This window comes from Vulpes lagopus, chromosome 12, assembly GCF_018345385.1.
Source record: "Vulpes lagopus strain Blue_001 chromosome 12, ASM1834538v1, whole genome shotgun sequence".
Lineage (NCBI taxonomy): Eukaryota > Metazoa > Chordata > Mammalia > Carnivora > Canidae > Vulpes > Vulpes lagopus.
Genome location: NC_054835.1, coordinates 19,511,097 through 19,534,631, shown reverse-complemented (window position 1 = coordinate 19,534,631; position 23,535 = coordinate 19,511,097).

Genomic DNA, 23,535 nt, shown 5'->3' with positions numbered 1-23,535 from the left:
CATTCAGAATGGGGGATTTCTCTCTGAGTTCTTTGACCCGATTTTAACATGTGTCTGGGAGTGGGGTCCCCACACACAACACCGAGCAATTAGGACGCTTCGTACCCATAGATGACATCAGTCAGACATGACTGCTGCCCCCACTCCTTCAGACACAGGTCACAAGCCTCAGGCTGTTACCTGTGCTGCAGACTCACCTGCACTCAGGGAAACACCTAGTTTCATTTACCAGTTTACTAAAGGATAACCAGACATAGAGATACCTGGGGCAAAGTCCTGAACAAAGGAGCTTCTGTCCTTGAGGAGCTCAGGGCCCAGCTCAATGGCACAGGAAAGTGTTCTGTTCCCCTAAGCTTTCTGAAAAGAAGGAAAAGGACCCCAAAGCTGTCCTTTTGGGTTTTTATGGAGGCTTCATTATGTAGTCATGATTGACTAAGGCATTGGCCATTGGCTGATTCAACCTCCAGCCCTCTCCCCACCCCAGAGGTCGGGTGGGGGGTGGGACTGAAGGTTCCAACCCTTTAATACAAGGTCAGTCCTCCTGGTCACCAGCTCCCACCCTTGGGTAGGTTCAAAAATCACCTTCATTAATTACAAGTCACCAGTGTCACCTTCACAGTTCTGGACCAAATACAGCTGAGAAATATATTTGAGCCAGCTGAATGACTAAATGTGTGTTTGTTTGTTTTTTAATAAATCGTTAGATCTCAGGAGTGTTGGGACACCTGGGTGGCTCATTGGTTGAGCATCTGCTTTTGGCCCAGGGGTCCTGGGATTGAGTCCTGCATCACATTCCCCGTAGGGAGCCTGCTTCTTCCTCTGCCTACGTCTCTGCCTCGCTCTGTGTGTCTCTCATGAATAAATGGATAAAATCTTAAAAAAAAAAAAATTCAGAGGTGTTGTGGGTTGAATTATAACTCCCCAAAAGACACGTCTTAGTCCTGACCTCTGACACCTTAAAACATGGAAATCAGATTTGTGCTGATATATTGGATTAGGTTGGACCCTCCACCCAGCAACGGGTTACACTTACAAGAAGAGGGAAATTTGGCCACAGAGACACATGCACAGAGGGAAGACAGTGAAGACAGACACACGATGAGAGGGCCATGTGAAACTGGGAGCAGAGATTGGAGAGGTGTAGCCACAAGCCAAGAAATGCCAAGGATGGCCAAGATGGCCCACAATCACCAGAAGCTAGGAAGAGGCAGGGTAGAATCCTCCTCCAGAGCTTGCAGAGAGAACAGGGCCTTGCTGACACACCTTGATTTGGGATATCTAGGCTTTGAAACTGTGACAAAATAAATTTCTATTGTTTTAAGCCACACAATTTGTGATAATTTGCTATGGCAGTCCTAGGAAATGAATATGAGGGTAGAGAGAGTGCTGACAAAGGCGTGCAGGTAGCATGGAATCACAGAAAGACATAGAAACAACCAGAGGTTCACCTCAGCTGTGTGAACTCAGCCAGGTTACCTCACCTCTCCAAGCCTGGATTTGCATACATAGAAGCAGTCAGCAGATTGAGGAGTTGGCTAGGGTCCTTGGCTGGAAGAAAAGATGGGCCTGGAGGTGGAAGGATGAAGATGAACACTGTATTTAAGCCTTGGAAGGCGTCATAAGGATAAGGCACTCAGTCTGTTCTGTGTGGCGAGAACCCTGGGAGTGAAGAGAAACTGAGGAAGAACAGACAGGTGTGGGGAAGCACTTCCTATCAAGGAGCCCTGCCCACTAGTGGCAGGGGCTGCTGGGAGGGGCCAGAAAATCCCTGGGACTAGAGAAGACAACAGAGAGGCTGAAAATCCCTCAGTGAGAAAGTCCCCACCGCCCAGAGTGACCCTTTGCTGTGACAGAGCCAGGACTTTACCCTGAGCTGCTGGACTTCAAAGCCCATTTTCTTAACAAGGCAGAAGGACAGGTAGATAAGATGAAATGTCTTTATAACCTGCAAGTTGCTGATTTGTTCCCCATTGTCGGTTTCTATCTGGGGCACCTGTAGGGAAACCGGAAGTGGGCAGTGTTAAGTCCAGGTGTCCCTGCTGGTCCGGTGAGGGTAGAGGGGCCGTGGTGTGGCAGGCACTGAGCGTGGTATAAGAACCAGGGACAAGGCGCCTGGGCGGCTCAGGTCTCAGGGTCCTAGGATTGAGTGCCGCATTAGGCTCTCCAAAGGGAGCCTGCCTATCTCTCTGCCTCTCTCTATGTCTCTCATGAATAAATAAAATCTTTTAAAAAAAATGTAAAAAGTCCTCATAGGAGGGATGCTAGCATTCCCACCCTCCACCCTGCTCTCCCATTGCATCCTAGGCTACAAATGGGTTCCTGGCATATGGATCAAGTTTGCCTTGCTGTGAAGGCCACGGAGAAGCCACCAATTTTAACCCATAGAAAACATTAGAAAAGTTGTATAAGGGAAAATTACCCAATTTTGTAATATAAATAGTTAGCAGAGGACATGGATAGAAAACAGTAAAGATAGAAATACATCATGGTCTAAGTGGCATTCCAACACATGTAGTCTTTACAGCCAGCCTCTTTAGGAAATGGTCCCTGGTTGGGTTTTAATTCAATCAGGTATTGGTTTCAGCCAACTCCGGGCAGGGGTTCTGAGGCCAGAAGCAGCTAGACTAGGGATGTGGAAGGGAGTAATAAGAAGACCTCACCGGGGAGTCTTAAGATTGGCAGCGGTGCTAGTCACTTAGGTGGTTGTCCTGTGCCCAAAACAGACAACTTTATATAAGGACAGAAACAAAGAGAGGGCATTAAGTTTCTGGGTCTTATTATCATTCCGGCCAGGGTTCTAACTCCAGACAAAGGCAGGCTTTCTCCTCCCTGCAGAGTAGCCATGGTCTAGAGGACTGCAGCCTGAGCAAAGAACAGGAAAGTGTTCCAATAAGACCATACTCCTTGAAAAGCCCTTGAAATGAGAATAAGGAAAGAGAAAGTACTCACCAAGTTTGCACCAAAGCTCAGAGTCCAGATGAAAAGACTGAGCGCCACATTGGATGCCAAATGATTTGATTTTGAGGAGTGTTGGAGTCTGGAGTCAAAGGCCAAGAAAGAATTCTTGAGACATCTTTGGTGCAAAAAAGGTGATTTTATTAAAGTATGGGGACAGGACCTGTGGGCAGAAAGAGCTGCTGCCCAGGGTTGGGAGGGGTAACTGATTATATATACTTGGGAGTTGGGGGAGGTAAGGACAAAGGGAGGTTTCCAAAAGGACTTTCACATGCTAAGACTCCCAGGATCCTGGAGACCTTGCCATAGTCAAACTAAGGGTGTTTTTCCGTCTAGCAAAGCATGAACATTAAGACAGTTGGGAGTTTCCTGAAGGAACATTATACTCTGCTGGCCTCAAGTATTTGTCAATGGGCTGCAGGTCATAAAGACATTTCATTTTATCTACTTTTCCTTCTGCCTTTGTTCCCCACCTCATCCCCACCACCATCCAACAACTGTGGCCCTTCAGTCTTTAAGGTTGTTGAGGGTGGAAGGTCTGATCTTCTGTATCTTCTTCCTGGTGAATACAGGTGTAGAGATGTTCCTACCTGTGGGTCAGCATTGGTCAGTTTATACATATCTAGGAGTTAGCAAAGGCAGAGGAAGCCAGTCCAAGCTGGACACATATATGAACCTCTTTGAGTAGAAAGGATCATCTATCAGCTGCAAGTGATGGCAGCGAAGGAGTCTTGGCACCAGGCAGGGAGACACCGGAAAGACAACCAACTAAAGTTAATATTATCATGAGAAAGGAAGCCTGAGTAAAAGACCTTTGATACTTGGCCATAATTTTTCCTCCTGTCCCGGAGTGTTAGCCAATCACTAAAGGAAAGAGAGAGATCGTTTAAAGTACCAATTTGAGTATTATGTCGATTGAAACCCAGAAGTATTTCTGTGGTAATCTTTCTGTTTTTATGCCAGCACAAGTTCCACCCTTGTGCAGCAGGGCACCTGGGCACCTGGGTGGCTCAGTCGTTGAGCTTTCTCAGTCGTTGAGACCTTTGGCTGAGGTCTTGATCCCAGGGTCCCAGGATCGAGTCCCACATTAGGTTTCCTGTGGGGAATCCTGCTTCTCCCTCTGTTTATGTCTCTGCCTCTCTCTCTGTGTGTTTCATGAATAAATAAAATCTTTATAAATAAACAAACAAATAAATTTGGAAGGTTGGCTGAATTGGTAATGGCTTTAAATTTTCAACCTAAGGGTGCCTGGGTGACTCAGTCAGTTGAGCATCTGCCTTTGGCTTGGGCCGTGATCTTGGGGTCCTGGGTTCAAGACCCACATTGGGCTCCCTGCTTGGTGGGGGAGTTTGCTTCTCCCTCTCCCTCTTCTCTCCCCCCAAATCCCTGCTCATGTTCTCTCTCTCTCACTCGCTCACTTTCTCTGGTAAATAAATAAATAAATAAAATCTTAAAAACAAAAGTTCAACCTACAGATTCCTTATAGAAAATTCCAACAAGGCAGAAGTGATGCAGTTTTTAGGGGTTTAGGGAAAAAGGTAGTTTTAGTTTTTAATGACTTTATGTCAAGAGAATGGAAGAAGATTGGAAACCCTAGTTGGAGAGCCATAGCCACATGTTTAAGAAAAGCAGAAGAATTCAGCTCAACAGTGGCTCAGCGGTTGAGTGTCTGCCTTCCCGCTCAGGGCGTGATCCCCGGGGTACAGGATAGAGTCCCACCTCGGGCTCCCTGCAGGGATCCTGCTTCTCCCTCAGCCAGTGTCTCTGCCTCTTTCTGTGGGTCTTTCATGAATAAATAAAATCTAAAAAAAAAAAAAAAAAAAAAAAGAGTCATACAACTATACTACAACTATACTCTTCCCTACTTTATTTAGTCCCATGTTACTAATTCTTGTTCAGTTTGAATGCAGCTTTAGTAAGTTCTGGAAATTCTTAGCCATTTCAGTTTTGATCTTAAAGATACCAAATACCCATATCTGTCTTAAAAGTCCTTTTTATGAATCTTCTTGAAGATGAAACTCATTTTATGAGAACAGGCAGCCTGGGTGGCTCAGTGGTTCAGCACCGCCTTCAGCCCAGGGCGTGATCCTGGAGACCCGGGGTCGAGTCCCACATCGGGCTCCCTGCATGGAGCCTGCTTCTCCCTCTGCCTGTGTCCCTGCCTCTCTCTTTGTCTCTCATGAATTAAAAAAAAAAAAAACAAGAGAATGAGAACAATAACTATGACAAGAGACTCAAAAATGGATATGCTTAAAGAACTGATGAGACATTACAATATACCTGGCAAAGAAATCAGGTAATTTCTGTGATACAGAACATTTCAGTAATTAGAATATCAAGTGATGGCTTTATTACCAAAACATATTAAAAATTTAGGAATTGCATGTAATCTCTAGAACAGTTGTAGCATTTACCCAAGTGTAACCTAAGGCTTATTATTTGACAGTGTTTTCCAAGTAACATTTTTTTTTAAGATTTTATTTATTTAATAGGATCCCTGGGTGGCGCAGCGGTTTGGCGCCTGCCTTTGGCGCGGGGCGGGATCCTGGAAACTCGGAATCGAATCCCGCGTCGGGCTCCCGGTGCAAGGAGCCTGCTTCTCCCTCTGCCTGTGTGTCTGCCTCTCTCTCTCTCTCTCTCTCTCTCTGTGACTATCATAAATAAAAAATTTTTTTTTAATATTTTATTTATTTATTGATGAGAGACAGAGGCAGAAGCAGGCTGCCTGAAGGGAGCCCGATGCAGGACTCGATCCTACCCCCCACCTCACCCCGACCCGGCTGGGATCACGCCCTGAGCTGAAGTTAGATGCTCAGCCGCTGAGCCACCGAGGCGTCCCTCCAAGTAACTTAGCATACTAAAAAAAAATAAACAAGCCTAGTTGATCAAAAAGACTTCATTTACAATTCAAATCTTGGGAAGTTTGTTAAAAACAACAACTGGGACCAGGTAACTGGGTGATGGGCAGGAAGGGGGACACGTGATGTAATGAGCACTGGGCATTATGTAAGACTGGACATTATATAAGACGCCGGGGTGGCTCAGTCGCTTGAGGGTCTGTCTTCGGCTCAGGTCATGATCCCAGGGTCCTGGGATGGAGCCCGGCGTCTGGCTCCCCGCTAAGCAGGAAGCCTGCTTCTCCCTCCCCTCTCCCTCTGCCTTCTCCCCCTGCTTGTGCTTGTGCTTTCTCTCATTGTGTCAAATAAATAAATAAATAAATAAATAAATAAATAAATAAACAAAATGACTGATGAATCACTGACCTCTAAAACTAATAATACATTATATGTTAATTAATTGAATTTAATTTTTAAAAATTAAATACTTTTTTTTAAAGGATTTTATTTATTTATTCATGAGAGACACACACACACACAAAGACACAGGGAGAGGGAGAAGCAGGCTCCTGATGTAGGACTCAATCCCAGGACCCTGGGATCATGACCTCAGCCAAAGGCAGACATTCAACCTCTGAGCCACCCAGACGCCCTGAGGCCTGGCTTTTCAATCCTAAAGTGGTGAGGCTGTTCTGTCCACAAACAGGGCTTCGTTCGGGACTGGATGCCGGGACTCCAGGATGACTCCCTGGGCCGAAGGCAGGCACTAAACCGCTGAGCCACCCAGGGATCCCCAAATAAATACATTAAAAAAAAAATTACCCATGAAAACTTTGAGACAGATAAAATTTGCCATCATTTAAAATCATCTTTTTGCTGACAAATTGCAACAGAGATACCACCAGCTTATTTGACCTTCAGTAAACCTTGGTAGAATAAAACGTTTCAGTTAGTTTAAATATTGAATTATGTCCCACCTGGGTCCACTTAAACCTGGGTTCTGTCTCTGTGCCTTAATAAAATCACCTTTTTTGTATCAAAGACACCTCAAGAATTCTTTCTTGGCCGTTGGCTCCAGGCCCTAACGCTACTTAAAACCACATCATTAGCTATTAGCTTCGACTTTCTCATCTGTTAAATGGATGAAGACACAGTGAAACTTCAATGCCTGAGGTTCTTTCTAGCTCTGAAGTTTTTTTTCTTGTGAAACTCCTCGTGTTGTAGCATCCTCTGGTTTCTTTCACAGGTCATTGGAAGGTTGGTGGTTTGGAATCTAGAACAAAGTTCCCTAAAGAAACAAGACAATGTTGGGTTTCTCAGGCCTCTCTTGGAAATTCATAATCGGTCAGAGGCCTGAACCAAAGCTTCATGTGCCCCAGCTCTAAGCCCATGGTGGGGACTGTCTGGGTGGGAGTCTTTCAGGGTGGCTGACCCACCATCATGTCCTGTCTCTTCTTCCTGTGTCCTCTGTCATAAGATGACCCACTGTCCCAGTTTGCCCGGGACTGAGGGGCTTACTGGGCACAGGATTTTGAGTGCTAAAACAGGGAACATCTGAGGTGCACTGAGACAAAGGGCCGTAGGTCTCGGGCATATTTGGAAATTCTAGAGTGGGTCTCCCAGCAGAAGCCAAAGGGACTGTTTTTCCTACTGACTTTATGAGACATGGGAGCCCAAGTGATCCTGTTTTGAGGCTTGGAGACAAGTCCAGCACAAGCTTGTAGGGAAGGGCCTTTTCTTGCCTTCAACTGGAACATGGTTTGGCTACAGCCCAGTGAGGCCAGGACAAGGATGGGAATCATCCAGAGACATCCTGGCAACACACCCCACAGGACTCAGGCTGCCTCAAGTGACAGTTAAGGAAAAGTCAAGGTTGAGACCGTGTGCCTGCCTTCGGAGACCTGCTGGAGGCTAGTGTTGGAAGCAGAGACTCCAGAGACCTCCTGAGGCTGAAGCTACCAGGCTTCATGATGCTCCTGGCCCTGGGGTTCGGGTTACCTGTGGTCAACTTGGGCCACAAGTGGATGATCCTCCTTCTGACATATTATGGGAAGGTCTCTACTAGCCTGACACTATGTCACATGCCTACATCGCTCACCTCCAACCTGTCATACATGGGCATTTTATTACCTCATATCATCACAGGAAGGGTACATACAGCACAATAAGGTTTTTTTTTTTTTTTAAGATTTTATTTATTTATTTGAGAGAGAGAGAGACAGGAGTGCTTGGGTGGCTCAGTCTGTTAAGCATCTGCTCAGGACGTGATCCTGGGGTCCTGGGATCGAGTCCCACATTGGGCTCCCTGCATGGAGCCTGCTTCTCCCTCTGCCTCTGTCTCTGCCTCTCTCTGTGTCTCTTATGCATAAATAAATAAAATATTTGATAAATAAATAAATTCTAGTAATTACTGTAGCTTCATAATGTCTTTTTATTTTTAAGTAATCTCTACACTCAATGTGGGGCTCGAACACACAACCCCGAGATCAAGAGTCACACTTTCCACTGACTGAGCTGGCCAGGAGCCCCTATAATAGGTCCTGAAATCTAGGAATGTCAGGCTTTCCTTGCAGTGCGTTTTTAGAGGAAGGTTGTTAATTATTGCTTCCATCTGTTTCATAGATATAGGCCTCTTCAGATGGTCTATTTCTTCCAGTGTGAGTTTCGGTACTTTGTATCTTTCAAGGAATTGATCCATTTCATGTAGGTTGTCATGTTTTATTTTCCTTTTAATGTCAACAGGGTTAATATTGATGACTCTTATTTCATTTCTGCAGTAATAAGTACCCTTATTGGCACCCTATTTCTCTTAGCCTAGTTGGAAGTTTATCATTTTCATTGATCTTTTCAAAGAACAAACTTTGGGTTTCATTTATTTTTTTTCTATTTATTTCCTTGTTTTTCAATTGATTGGTTTCTGCTCTAATTTTTATTTTTCTTCAGCTTGCTTTAGACTTGGTTTTCTTTCTCTAGTTCCTTAAGGTAGAAACACTGATTTTAGATCTTTCTTTTCTTGCAATATATGCATTCGGTGCTATAAATTTCCCTCTGTGCCCTGCTTTTGCTGGGCTGGACAAACTTTGATACTTTGATAATTGCCACTTTCATATAGTTCAAAATGTTTAAAAATTTCTGGCATGGCTTCTTCTTTGACTTACGTATTATTTAGAAGTGTGTTGTCTCATCTCCAAATACTTTGGAATTTTCCAGCTATCTTTCTTGTTCCTGGTTTCTGCTTTAATTCCATTGAGGTCTGAGAGCCTAGCTCTAGAGGAACAGAACTATATATCCTGGACATTGTGAATGTTATGTTGTGAGGACTCTGAGTTCTGTAATATTCTCAAAATGTGTTGAATTTTTGTTTTATTAGGCAATTAACTTCAAACTCTGTTCTTGGATGGCAGCCCGAATCGCAGTTTAGTTTTGGGTTTGTTTTTTTGTTTAAATTTTCCCTCAGCTGAAGTTGCTTGCATGTTCATGTGGTTCAGGGTCAAGCCAGAGATTGAACCACGCTTATCCACAGGATCTGGAGGCTCTCCCTCTGCACCTCTTCTTTCTGGGGTTGCCCTCTCTACCTCCCAGTGGCTGTGGTTGATCTGAATTTGTCCTTTGGTTCTTTAGGCCAGAAAGCCTGCAGACTTTCTTTCTTTCTTTTTTTTTTTTAAAGCTTTTATTTATATATTCATGAGAGACACACACACACACACACACACACACACAGAGGCAGAGACATGGGCAGAGGGAGAAGCAGTCTCCCCTCTGGGAGCCCAATGCAGAACTCAATCCCAGGACCCTAGGAACCACACCCTGAGACAAAGGCAGATTGAGCCACCCAGGCATCCCAAGACTGGAGGTTTTCTATCTGTGTTATGCTTACTGTGGCCTACTCTCAAGAGCTAAGATAAAAAAAAAAATGGGTAACTTCCTGTCATTCCTTTCTTCCAGAATCTACTTGCTTTTATTCATTCTCCAGGGCCTTGAGGAAGTCTGTGTGTGTATGTGTGTGTGTGTGTGTGTGTGTGTGTTGTCAAGAGTCATTTGTTATCTGTGGGAGGGTCAGTTCAGTAAGATCTTACTTGATTATACTGGAAAACAAACCTTTCCCAACCAACCCATCAGAGGTTAACAGGGCCACCCAGCTAGCAAATTGAAGAACTGGCATTCAAACCCAGGCCTAACCAGCTCCAGCCCCTGCATGTCTTTTTTCATTATTCTAATCTGTCTTCTGTGTCCTATTCACTGAGAATCCCAGAACTTTTTATTGTTCAGGTGACAGTGGTGCACCTTCCAGAGGCTCTGACTTTCCCTTTGCACAAAATCTATCTAAATTAAGCAAGAGGGATGCTTGGGTGGCTCAGCAGTTGGGCGGCTGCCTTCAGCTCAGGGAATGATCCTGGGATCTGGGATTGAGTCCCACATTGGGTTCCCTGCATGGAGCCAGCTTCTCCCTCTGCCTGTGTCTCTGCCTCTCTCTCTCTCTGTCTCTCATGAATAAATAAATTTAAAAATCTTTTAAAAAAATTAAGGAGATTTTATGTATTGTCTTTTTTTTTTTTTTTTTTTTTTACATATTGTCTTTTTGTTTGTTTGCACATTTTCTGTCCTGAGCTAGGATGGTGATCCAAATACAACAGCTTGGAGGATCCCTGGGTGGCTCAGCGGTTTGGCGCCTGCCTTTGGCCCAGGGTGCGATCCTGGAGTCCCGGGATCGAGTCCCACGTCGGGCTCCCGGCATGGAGCCTGCTTCTCCCTCTGCCTGTGTCTCTGCCTCTCTCTCTCTCTCTGTCTATCATAAATAAATAAATCTTTAAAAAAAAAAAAAAACAGCAGCTTTGAAGTTAGAGGTACTGTGTTCCAAGCCTACCCTAACGCCTATGTGCAGGTTATTTCAATTTCCACATCTAGTTCCTCACTTCAAATTCCTCATAAATTGGTGGGGGGAGTTTGGGGACAATAGTATTGACCTCAAAAGGTCATGGTAAAGATTCAATGAGATACTTCACATAAAGTTCCAAGTACAGTGCCCGACGTGTAGTAAGCACTCATTAGATGAGACTGTCTGTTAGGGCTTCTTACCCAGAGGTAGGGGTGACCACAGTGGGATGCTCTGTAGGGTATTTTTCTGGGGGGAGGTACAACAGGTCCCTGAGCCTGGGACCCTGCTGAGAAGACACTGCTGATATCCTTAACATGTCAGCCTGAGTGACACAGAGTCTACAGATGGTGAGCAGAAACCTGTTTGTGGGAAAAGGCCACCCAAAGCCAGGAAGAGTGAGCTCCCACCTGAGATGCATAGCAGGGCTGGAGCTTAGGCAGGCCAGCTCCCTGAGCTCTGCTTCCTGAAACAAAGATATTTGCACTCCGGTGAAAAGCTCGGTTCCCATCACAGGCTAGCCTTGTGAGCAGCGGGTGGGGACAGGCATCCAGGGGCCCAAGAGGAGGGGGCTGGGAGCACAGCCACAATAGAAGGGGGATGAGGAGGAGGTTTCTCTTCTGTTCTTCTCCAGTGGGCTGGAACTGTGTCTGGGAGGAACACAAAGCCAGGCGGGAAGGCGCTGAAGGAGGAAGGGATGGGACAGAGGGTGGGAGGGCGGCTGGTGAGTAGGAATGGGAAGGCAGGAGGAAAGTCAGTGGCTTTTGTGGGGACGTTGGGGCTGGGGGCGGGGGTGGCACTTGGTTCTGCTCTGGGCCTGGATGCAGGCCAGCAGGCAGCAGCCCGCTCAGCCACCGCCAGCCCCTCTTGGGGAGCCAGCACTGCATTGCGTCAGGAAGAGAAAGCAGGACAGGGTGCTGGGGTGGGAGGGCGAGTCTCTGCCCACCCACCTCTGCCTTGCTAAGGAAATGCACAGGCAGTGACTACTGACTGTGTTATGGCCTTTTACCCATCTAACTTTACTTGTTTGTTTGTTTGTTTGTTTGTTTGTTTGTTTATGTTTAAAGATTTGTATTGGGCAGCCCAGGTGGCTCTGCGGTTTGGTGCCGCCTTCAGCCCAGGGCGTGATCCTGGAGACCAGGGATCAAGTCCCACGTCGGGCTCCCTGCATGGAGCCTGCTTCTCCCTCTGCCTGTGTCTCTGCCTCTCTCTCTCTCTGTGTCTCTCATGAATAAATAAATAAATGATCTTAAAAAAAAAGATTTGTATTTGATCTCAGGACCCTGGGATCACACCCTGAGCCAAAGGCAGACACTCAATCACTGAGACACCCAGGTGCCTATCATTGTAACTTATTTAACTGAAAGAAATCTCTCTGCCTAAACAGTGCTAGGGATCATGAAGCTCAGAGAGGGTAAATGAGCCAAGGTCTCCCAGCTTGTATGTAGCAGAGCCGGGAAGCTCCTTGCCCTACACCAGCATCCCAAACTAGGGGTGAGGAGGAGCAGGAACACCGGACCAAAGACCTGCCTCTCAATCTTGTTCCGCTGCCCAGGTCTGGCAGGCTCTTCCTGAAAGCTGTCCTCTCTCTTCATTCATTCATCCATTCGTTCATTCACGAGCATCCTAGGCTGTGTGTTGGGCCCTGGGGAGACCACACTGAACAAACTACATACGGTCCTTTCCTCCCAAAGTTCACAGCTAGTGGAGTCCCTAAGGAGACTAAGAGTGATTGGGGGTAAATTAAATCCAGTAGCCCTTCCCCCAACTTACACACACACACCACACATAAACACACACCTGCTCCCTCCACCACCACCACGCATACCTTCATTCATGCACACACACACACAGAGTCCACCTGTTCAAGTATAATGAGAAACCTAACATACTCTAGTCCTTAGCCTGGGCCAAGCTCTCTCCTAGGCCACCTGGCCATGAGTGGGTCGTGCAAAGGCACTGAGCAGGATTCCTCAGGCTCTAGCCCACTGGTAGTGCCAGTGCTCTGCTTACCCTGCTCCTTGGGGATTTTTGAGCTCCCCAGTTGAGCCTCATGTTCTTGGACTATACCTTCTGTCCCCTCCTGAGCCAGCCCTGGGTGGAAGATCTCTCCACCTTCATGATGCCAGGTCCTGATGCTGCCACAAAGCCACTTGGAGGCCATGTCTCACCAGAGCTGGCAGGAGGTCCTTGGACCTGGCCTGGCCCTGACTCTCAGCCTAGAACACGTGTTCTTCTGTGAGCCTCCAGAGTTCCTCATGCAGGCCTGTGTTTGTGTGGTCTGCTCCCTCCATCCTCTTCCCCACAGGCCTGAGTTTCTGTGGTCACTCAGGCTCAGGCTGGAAGTGCAGCTGCCCTTGACTAATAGATCAGCTCCGAATCAGACAATGTGGGCGGGGAGCTCCCAGTCAGCTGGCCTTGAAACCAAGGCTCTCTTCCTCAGGTTGATCCCCTTCTCAAGGCCAAACCCGAGAAGAGCATGAAGAGCAGTGGATTCTGATTTTTCGAGGCTGAGGGCAATCCAGGGTTCAGTGTTTGGAGAGAGGTAAAAGGAAGAGAGAGACACTGTGATTGCAAGCCAGCCACTGTGCTACAGGAGCTCCTCAAACACTTTCTCAGTCCTGATGGGGACTCTGTGTGAGACTCTCTTTGTATTTTACAGGGTAAGAAAAGGAGACTCCGAGAGGTTAAGTAACTTGTCCAAGAGCACAGAGCTAGTAAGTAGCAGATCTGGGACTCCTGCACCTTCACTACATTGCAGTGGCTTCTGGTCCTCTAGCTGCCCCCTTTGAGCTGCAAACAGCGTAGTGTCCTCCTCCTCTCCCTCACTCCTCTAACCTGTCCACACCCCTTCTCCTCCCCCACTAGAATTGGCTTCTCACCTCCTCCTCTACCCCACACCAAGTAGTCAGGATCACCTTCCTCCATAGTGCTGGGGAAGCTCTGAAGGAGAAGAACAGGGGCACCTGGGTGGCTCCATGTTTGAGCATCTGCCTTTGGCTCAGGACATGATCCCGGGGTCCTGGGATAGAGTCCCGCATCAGGCTCCCCAGAGGGAGCCTGCTTCTCTCTCTGCCTATGTCTCTGCCTCTCTCCGTGTTTCTTTCTTTTTTTTTTTTTAATTTTTATTTATTTATGATAGTCACAGAGAGAGAGAGAGGCAGGCAGAGACACAGGCAGAGGGAGAAGCAGGCTCCATGCTTGGGAGCCCGATGTGGGATTCGATCCTGGGTCTCCAGGATCGCGCCCTGGGCCAAAGGCAGGCGCCAAACCGCTGCGCCACCCAGGGATCCCTCTCTCCGTGTTTCCCATAAATAAATAAATAAAATCTTAAAAAAAAAAAAAAAAAAGGAGAAGCACAGCACCTGGAGGCCACAAACAGACCAGGACTCCATGACCCAGGTGACTCTAAAACAGAGTTAGTTATTGGGATACATGAAATGTCCTCTCATTGAACCATATCATCCAAGCTACAAAGATGCTGGACCAGAGCCAGGGGAGGAGAAAGAAAGCTAAAGAGATGGTTTGGGAAATGAAATGTTCTGATGGGTGCCAGAGCCTCTGGCGCTGTCCACGTGATGGGAGGCCAGATTCCTCACTGCCCATTCAGCCCCACCATGGCTGCTCTAAGCCTGAGTTATAAATAGCTGGGAATATAAATGTTCAGCAGGGAAAGCAGAGTCTAGCTTGCTCCTGGGCTGAGAAACATGGATTGGGGGTGAGAGGACAGTAGCTGGTCTGAAACCAGACTTAAGGTTTGCTGAAAAGATCTGTCTCCTCCAGCAGCAGCTGTGAGAGAGATCCGGGTCCAGAGCTGCCCCGAGGTAGAGACTTCTACAGGACCCTGGGATTCACACACATCCTGCCCTGGGTAGCCGGGGGTGGCTAAGTCCTGACCCTTTGCCAGGGTCAGGATGCTCTGAGGTCTCTGCCAATGGGGAGGAAACTCACGTGTATTGAGCACCTACTAGGTGGCAGGCACTGGGCATATTGTGAGGCAATCGCTGAGATAAATGCATCAATAGCAACCACTTCTTGAGTAGCTGCTTCCTTAGCAAGCCCATTAAGCACTTTATATAATGATATTGTTGCATTATGATTGTTCATGTCAATAACACAATAATGCAATAACAGTAACACAAAAACACAATGACACAGTAACAGTAACCAGAATGACAGTAACTCCAAAATTTTTTTTAAGATTTATTTATTTCAGGGTCACTTGGGTTGGCCATCTGCCTTCGTCTCAGGTCATGATCTTGGGGTCCTGGGATTGGGACTGAGCCCCACTTTAGGCTCTGCTCAGTGGAGAGTCTGCTTGTCCCTCTGCCCCTCCCCCCACTGGTGTGCATATGCTCTTTCTCTCTCTCAAATAAATAAAATCTTTTTTTAAAAAATGATTTATTTCAGAGAGAGAGAGAGAGCATGAGCAGGAAGGACAGAGGGAGAGGGAGAGAGAATCTCAAGCAGACTCCACACTGAGCCTGATCCCACAGCCAGGAGATTATGACCTGAGCCAAAACCAAGAGTTGGATGCTCACCTGACTGAGCTACCCAGACACCCCTATTAAAGATTCTTATTTGGGGATCCCTGGGTGGCTCAGCGGTTTGGCGCCTGCCTTTGGCCCAGGGCGCGATCCTGGAGACCCGGGATCAAATCCCACATCAGGCTCCCGGTGCATGGAGCCTGCTTCTCCCTCCGCCTGTGTCTCTGCCTCTCTCTCTCTCTCTGTGACTATCATAAAAAAAAAAAAAATTAAAAAAAAAATAAATAAAGATTCTTATTTGTCTAGAGTAACTTAATCCTCATATCTGCCTTGTGAGATAGATATTCCTTTTTTTTTAATGTCCAGCCCATGTATTAACTCCCTCATTTTTTTTTTAAAAGATTTTATTTATTTATTCATGAGAGACACAGGGAGAGAGAGAGGCACAGACACAGGCAGAGGGAGAAGCAGGCTCCATGCAGGAAGCCTGATGTGGGACTTGATCCTGGTTCCCCAGGATCAGGCCCTGGGCCGAAGGTAGCACTAAATTGATGAGCCACTTGGGCTGTCCTAACACCCTCATTTTGAACTTGAAGAGATACATGTGAAGATGATTCTTGGCTGGTTATGGGATAGGAAAACAGTAGGACTCCTTTGGTAGCTATTGTTACCCCCATTTTGTAGATGAGGAAACGGAGGCACACAGATATTAAATGGCTTGCCCAAAGTCACCTGACTAGCAAGTGGCAGATGAAGATATGAATTCAGGTCGCTCAGTCCAAAGCCTTAGCTCTTCCCACTGCACATCTCTGTTCAAGGGAGCAGATGCTGAGAAATGCTTGTTGGGTCAATGAATGAATGACTGAATGAACATGAATGAATGAGTGAACATGTGTCTGCCTGAGGTAATGGGTGGAATTTCCAAGCCCTGAGAGGTGAAGCAGGTTGTTCAAGGTCACAGAGCCAGACAACAGCAAAGTGGGTGAGGAATCCTGGCTCTGGTCTCTCTGTGCGGGCTTCCCTCCCAAACCTTCTTGCTGCTTGGAGCAGAAACAGCCTCTTTGGCAACCGTTTGGCCCTTACTCACGTCTGGGATAGGATAACGGTAGATTCCAATTTCCAGGCCAACTCATTTCCCACCCTATAGAGAACCTGGCAGAGGCCCTGGGCAGGGCAAGACCCCTCCCCACCCACGCAAGCAGTCAGGGGTAACTGGCCAGCCAGTCCCTGCAGAGTCATTCTCTCATCTCCCCCATTCCTCCAGGTTCTTCCAGCCTGAGGGCGCAGAGTTCCTGCTGGGTGGGAGGTGTCCCCTGGGGCCTCCGGAGTGGCTGGGCACCACCCCTGGACTCAAAACTTCCCTTGTCTGCAGCTGGGGGTCTGTGAGGGGGGTGGGGTGTGGGCAAACCGAAGGCCCTTCTCTGGGTCCAATTTTGCTCATCCCCTAAAGGGGAGATGGCTGAGGGGCTTTCCAGGTCTCACCTCGCTCCCTGGGCTCCCCGGGGAGGAGCCAGCTGGGCACTCCTGCAGCTCACTCTCGCCTGGAAGGGAGTGCAGGGAAGGAGCCAGGGCCGCCTGCCAGGCTCCCCGAAGGGTGGGAAATGAGTCGGCAGGGAAACTAGAATTTGCTGTTAATCCAAGCACGAGTAAGGGCCAAACGGCTGCCAAAAAGAGGCTGCTTCTGCTCCAAGCAGCAAGGTTTGGGAGGGAAGCCGGCCCCAGGAGATCCGAGCCAGACTCCGCACCCTCCCTGCACCCCCATCTCCCACTTCCTCAGCCTGCCTTCGCTCCCAAACACCTTTCCAAAGAGCCTCTGGGCGCCCTGCTGTCACCCCCTCATTTACCCTTTGCTCTCCCTTTCCCTGGGGCCGGGGGCGGGGGGGGGCGGTCCTGCCCCGGGCCCCCGGCCCTGATCTCAGCCTTCATCCCCCGTGACCATGACCGCGGCCCTGACTGTTCTGCTCTATGGCGGCGGCCGGTTCCGACCACAAGCAAACAGCCTCTGCCTTCCTCGGAGCTCCCGGCACCTCGTGTCCAGCGCTCCCCGCCCACCCTTCCACTCCCGCCAGACCAGGCTTTTCCCTCCGCGTCCCTCCCGCCTTCCCCAGCCCCTCCTTCCCTCCCAGGGCTTTAACCAGTAAGAGCCCTGACCGCCCGACACGTCCTGGGGAGGGCCCGCGGCCTCCCCACTGTGCCCTAACCCGACGGCCCTGCGCAGGCACGGTGGGCGGCCTGGAGGCGGAGGCAGCCGCGCCGGACGCATTCAGCCGCCCCTGCCCCGTGCCCCCCACGCCCTTCCAGCCCCTTCTGCCACCTAAGCGGCTCTCGGGGGCCCCACGCTTCAGTGCCGGCCCTCATTTCCTCCCACCAGAACCCTTCCTTCACTGAGCGGCCGGGGGAAGGCTTTGAACACAAATAGGATCACGACGCCCACACCCCTTGGCCTCGTAGACCCGCAACTGAGCCCTCCATCTCCCTCCCCTTCCAACTCTCCCCTATATAATCTGTCTCCAATGCTTTGTTTCTTTACTTACTTATTCATTTATTTTTAGAGGTGCTGGAGGGGTGGCAGAGGGAGAGGAGAGAAAATCCTAAGCAGTCTCCACACCCAGCAAGGAGCCCCGGCGCAGGGCTCAATCTCACAACCCTGGGTTCATGACCTGAGCCCAAATCGAGAGTCCGTGGTTGAACCCGACCGGAGCCACCAGGCGCCCCTCCCTTCAGGGTTTTACAAGTAGTTTTATTGAAGTAATTTATATGTAATAAAAGTCATTCATTCTGGGCGTAGAACTTGATGAATGTGGGTGATTGTGTGCAGTTAGATGCACATTACTGTTACCCTAATGGTTCCCCGCCCCCCTTTGCAGTCCCTCCCCGGCCCCAGGCAGCCATTGATTTGCATTATGTCACTATCACTTTGTCTTCTTCAGAGTTTCATGTGAATGAAATTATACTATTTGTCGTCTTTCACGCTTGACTTTATTACATTCAGCCTGATGCTGTGGGATCTGTATATACTATTACATGTGTTAATCTTTCATTCTTTTTATTGCTGAGCAGTATTCTTTTTTTTTCTTTAAGATTTTATTTATTTACTCATGAGAGACACGGGGGGGGGGGGAGAGAGAGAGAGAGAGAGAGAGAGAGAGAGAGAGAGAGAGAAGCAGGCCCCATGCAGGGAGCTGGATGCAGGACTCGATCCCAGGACTCCAGGATCATGCTCTGGGCAGAAGGCAGGCGCTAAACCGCTGAGCCACCCAGGGATCCCGCTGAGCAGTATTCTTTCGAATGGATATACTACACCTGGTTGATCCCATTCATCTGTCAGTGGACTTTGGCGTTATCATTTTTGGCTAATGTGTATAATGATAATATGAATGACATCACTGTACTAATCTTTGTAGAGACAGGTTTTAATTCCTCTTGGGTTAATACCTAGAAGTGAGATGGCTGGGGCACATGGTGAGTGTGTGTTTAATTTTATAGGGCCCTGTCATACTGCTTTCCGAAGTGGCTAGAGTATTTTACATTCCCGCCAACAGTATAAGAATGCTCCACTGATGCCACATCCTGACATTTGATATGGTCAGTTCTTTTACACAGCAGCCCTTCTAGTGGGTGTGCAGTGGCATATCATCTCCTGATGACTACTCATGCTTACTGCCTTCTCATGTGTGCATTGGCTGTTCATATGTCTTCTTTTGGGAGTGCCTGTTAAAATCTTTAGCCCATTTTCTTTTAGTTTGTTCCTAAGTGATCTCTATACCCTACATGGGGCTCGAAACCTACAACCTTGAGATCAAGAGTCACATATTCTACCAGCTGAGCCAGCCAAGCACCTCTTTTTTTATTTTAATTTTAATTTTTAAAGATTTTATTCATTTATTCATGAGAGACACACAGAGAGGGGCAGAGACACAGGCAGAGAGAGAAGCAGGTTCCATGCAGGGAGCCCGACATGGGACTCGATCCTGGGTCCCCAGGATCACGCCCCAGGCTGAAGGTGGCACTAAACTGCTGAGCCACCCGGGGTGCCCCCAACCAGGCACTTCTTGCCCATTTTTTTTTTTTATTGGATTCTTGCTCTTGCACCTTTCTTCTTCTTCTTCTTCTTCTTCTTCTTCTTCTTCTTCTTCTTCTTCTTCTTCTTCTTCTTTCTTCTTCTTCTTCTTTTTGTTTCCTTTCTTTGAGTGCTAACAAATCTTTTAAAAAATATATTAATTATATATATTATATATATATAATATATATATATAGTGAGGGGAAGGGCAGGGAGAGAGAGAGAGAATTTCTCTCTCTCTCTCTTTTTTTTTTTTTTTGAGAGAGAATCTCAAGCAGACTGCACACTGAACATGTAGCCTGATGCGATGCTCGATCTCATGACCCTGAGATCATGACCTGAGCTGAAATCAAGAGTTGCACACAGGGGTAGCCTGGGTGGCTCAGCGGTTTAGTGCCGCCTTCAGCCCAGGACCTGATCCTGGAGACCGGGGATCGAGTCCCAAGTCAGGCTTCCTGCATGGAGCCTGCTTCTCCCTCTGCCTTTGTTTCTGTGCATGGAGCCTGCTTCTCCCTCTGCCTTTGTTTCTGTGTCTCTCTCTGTCTGTCTGTCATAAATAAATAAAATCTTAAAAAAAAAAAGAGAGTCACACATGTAACTGAATGAGCCACCCAGGCACCCCTAACTGATCTCTATATGTGCTTTATGTATGCAGCTCTTTGTCAAATATGTTTTGTAAATATCTTCTTCAGTCTGTTACCTTATTGGCTTTTAAATTGCAGATTATGTTAATGAGTTAGTGGGTCAGGACAATTATTATATGTTTTGAATAAAGTAGAATAGAATAGTCACTCACAGAAGGCATCACACACGGTAAGGCTAAACATTGCTTCACACACTTTCAGTTGTTTGTGTGCATATAAAACTGGGTCACAAAGCAAAATGTATACCTTCCCCTGATCATAAATGTTTGAAAGCCTCTGCTCTAGCCCCATAGGTGCTCAAACTATGTGTGTTTAATGACCAAAGAAGCAAATAAACGGACTGGCCTTAGCCGCGGAAGGTCTCTCAATCTGCTGGATTTCTCAAATTCATGGCATTTTCAGTGCCTCCAGCAGCAGCTGCAGGAAGGAGCTGAAACATTTTCATAGCCTACTTCCTTTCAGTTGAGACCGCATACCCCCACCCCCCATGTCCCCCACTGCTGCTGGTTGACAGCTTCTTTTCAGTCAGGTCACTGTTTCCTCAAGTATATACCTGATGCAAAAATCCCTGAGATTTCTCTGTGTGGAGAATTGAGGGTATATTGGGAAACATTAGATCAAGTAAAGGTAAACTGTTGTCTTTATTGGAAGACTTCTCAGAGCCTTTAGTAAGTTAAGGGAGGGATGCTTGGGTGGCTCAGTGGTTGAGATCCTGGAGTCCCGGGATCGAGTACTATATAGGGCTCCCTGCATGGAGCCTACTTCTCCCTCTGCCTGTGTCTCTGCCTCTCTCTCTGTGTGTCTCTCATGAATAAATAAATAAAATCTTAAAAAATATATATGCTAAGGAACATTGTGAACCTCCAAGAGAGAGAGCGCTGGATCCTTCACCAGATTTATCTGAATACTAAATCTTTCCTCAATCATGATAGCCACAAGGTGGAAAGAACTCAAATGCCCATCAACTAATGAATATATAATAAAAATGTGGCATGTCCACACAATGGAATATTATTCAGCCAGAAAAAGGAAGGAAGCACCAACACACATGGCTGGATTTTGCTAACATTATTCTGTGAAGAGCAGACACAAAAATAGCACAAATTGTATGATTTCATGTATACAAAATGCCCACAATAGGCAAATCTATGGGGATGGAAAGTAGATCTGTGGTTGCCTGGGACTGAGGGAGTGAGGAATTCAAGGGTGAGAGCAGAAGGGCAGAGTTTCTTCTAGAAATGATGAAAATGTTCTAGAATCAATTGTGGGGATGGTTACACCACTCTCTGAATATACTGAAAACCACTGAATTGTATACTTTAAGTGTGTGGATTACATGTATACAAGTTATAGCTCTACAAAGCTATTATACAAAACAGATTGCTTTTCAAAGAATTAGTGTTCTAAGGAACTCTTGTAGGAAACAGAGATCCAAGCCAGGCCAGCTGGGTCCCCCTGGTGGCCTGGAGGAAGAGGTTCACCTGTGATCCTTGAACTCTGCCCCGCCCCCACCTAAGGAAGTCCGTGGGATTTTCTTTGCCAACAGAGCCAGAGTCAGAGTACCGCCCTGCAGTTATAGTCCCTCGTGGCACAGGCACAGAACCAGGGCTGGGTAAGTGTGGAGCGTATTTTTATTCCCCATCATGACCAGGTAAGAGACGACAGACCCTTGGGTGCTCATGTACCAGCTGCACTTGGAAGCTGATAGTCGGCGCTGTGTTGGTCCCATAGGCGCCCTCTGTCCTGGCAGGGGAGCCAGCTCAAAATAGCACAGGCTGGGACACCAGTTGGGAAACCAGATGGGAAAGTCTGGGGCTTGGGAAGGAGTGGATCAGGATTTCATTCCCAGTTCTGCTGCCTCTCTGTGTGACCTTGGGTACAGTGTTCAGTCTGGGCTTTCGCTTTCCCACCTTGGAAAAGAAGAAATAAGTTTCTGCTCTTCTTCCTCAACTAGGCTTCTGGAGACTCCAGGCTGGAGACCGTTAAGGTTGGAAGGGACGTGGATGCTTGAATCTGCTATCTCCTCTCCCCACCAAGCCAAACTGCTTGAAGCTTTCTGGGGCCAAGGAGCTAACGACCTCCCATTTCATTGCTCAACAGCTGTGGCTGTGGCTGTGGCTGTGGCTGGCAGAAGCTCTTCCTCATGTCACCCTGACTTGTGCCAACGCCTTCCACTAGCCTCTGTGCTCTCCTGAGGGCAGCATGGAATGTGACTAATGCCTCTGCTACGACGCCCAGCAAGGCCCACGTTCTTGGGCCCTCTGAGCTCCCTGAGGTTCCAGGAGGCCATTCCCCACCCAGAGCAAGCTTGCACATCCCTGCCTTACACCGGGGCCAGTATCCTGCACTGTTCCAATCCTGGCCCCCCAGCCTGTCCCTCGCCTCCCTGGCCTGGGCCATCTGTCCCAGCTTCCCATGGCCTCTCAGACCTGCTGCTAAATGACCCTCTGGCTGTTCCCCTTCCCAGATGCATCTTCTATTGCCCCTCAGGTGAACTTTCTTCTCACCTCTGCGAGGACCTCTCAGCACCCACCTGGCCCTCAGAGGCCCCTTTCCACCCCACTGAGCCTGTGGCTGGGTTATTCCACCTCTGCAGAGAGAGTCCAACACACTGGACAGCTCACAGTCCCATGGAGATAGTGACTGTGCCCATCTGTCTCGGTGTTCCCATCCAGTGGTGAGCCCCAAGTCCATCTACCTCCTCCAAACACCCTACCCTGTCCAGGAGTGCAGCTCAGGTCTCCTTGAGCTGACCACAGGCCTCCAGCATGGCCTGACCATCACAGCAGGGCCAGGAAGGGCATAGGAGCACTGCCTGTCTCTCCTTCTGGAAGCCACCTTCTATTAATGTCCAGATGACTAAGGCCACAGGGAAATCCCTTCACATCTAGGAACATCCTTGTTTATGCCTGGTTCTGTGCCCTGATGGGTGTGAAGTGCTATCAGATGAAGTCCTCAAGATGATGGCTCCCTTCCTTACTGTGTGACCCCACCAGGTCATCCCTTGTTCCCCAGCCCCCCAGGCCTTCATTTTCTCCTCTGTATGATGAGAAGCTGGGCTCTGTCACTGGCAAGCCTCTCTGGCTCTTCAGGGCAGCTGGTGCCCAGGCCATCCTCACCCCTACATTGGACATCCTGCTGGGTTGGGTGTCCTAGGCCACCACCAGCCCTCGTGTCACTGGCCAGAAGCAGCCCTGTCCTGCACACGGCTGCTGTCTCAGTGAGTCACTGCACCACGGCATGTTTATTAGGATGGTGGGAGTTCATTTTGCCAACTTTGGAACCACGGGAGCTGGCTAAGTTTAGAACAAGCCTCGAGCGTGAGGACGCCGTGTTCCTTCTCCTTCTGGCAAAACACGAGACTTGAGCTATTCTTTTCATCTTCATTCTCCCAGACACGTCCTCAGCTTTATTTACCACTAGATCTGTCTTCGCCCAACACAAACTCCTCTGTAATTTAGGGAGAAAACACCCCCAATCATCCTAAGGTTAAAAAACATCTGATCATTGGAATGTTTCAAGGACGATAACAAAGCTTCTGCAAAATAGGATGCTTTCTACTTAAAGCAGATGTAAATCTAGTTCCTGTGGATGGGCTTCATGAGATGCAGGGAGCCCCCTATATCCTTACGTGAATGTGCTTTTACCTGGGTAAAGTGTCCATGGTTTTTATCGGATT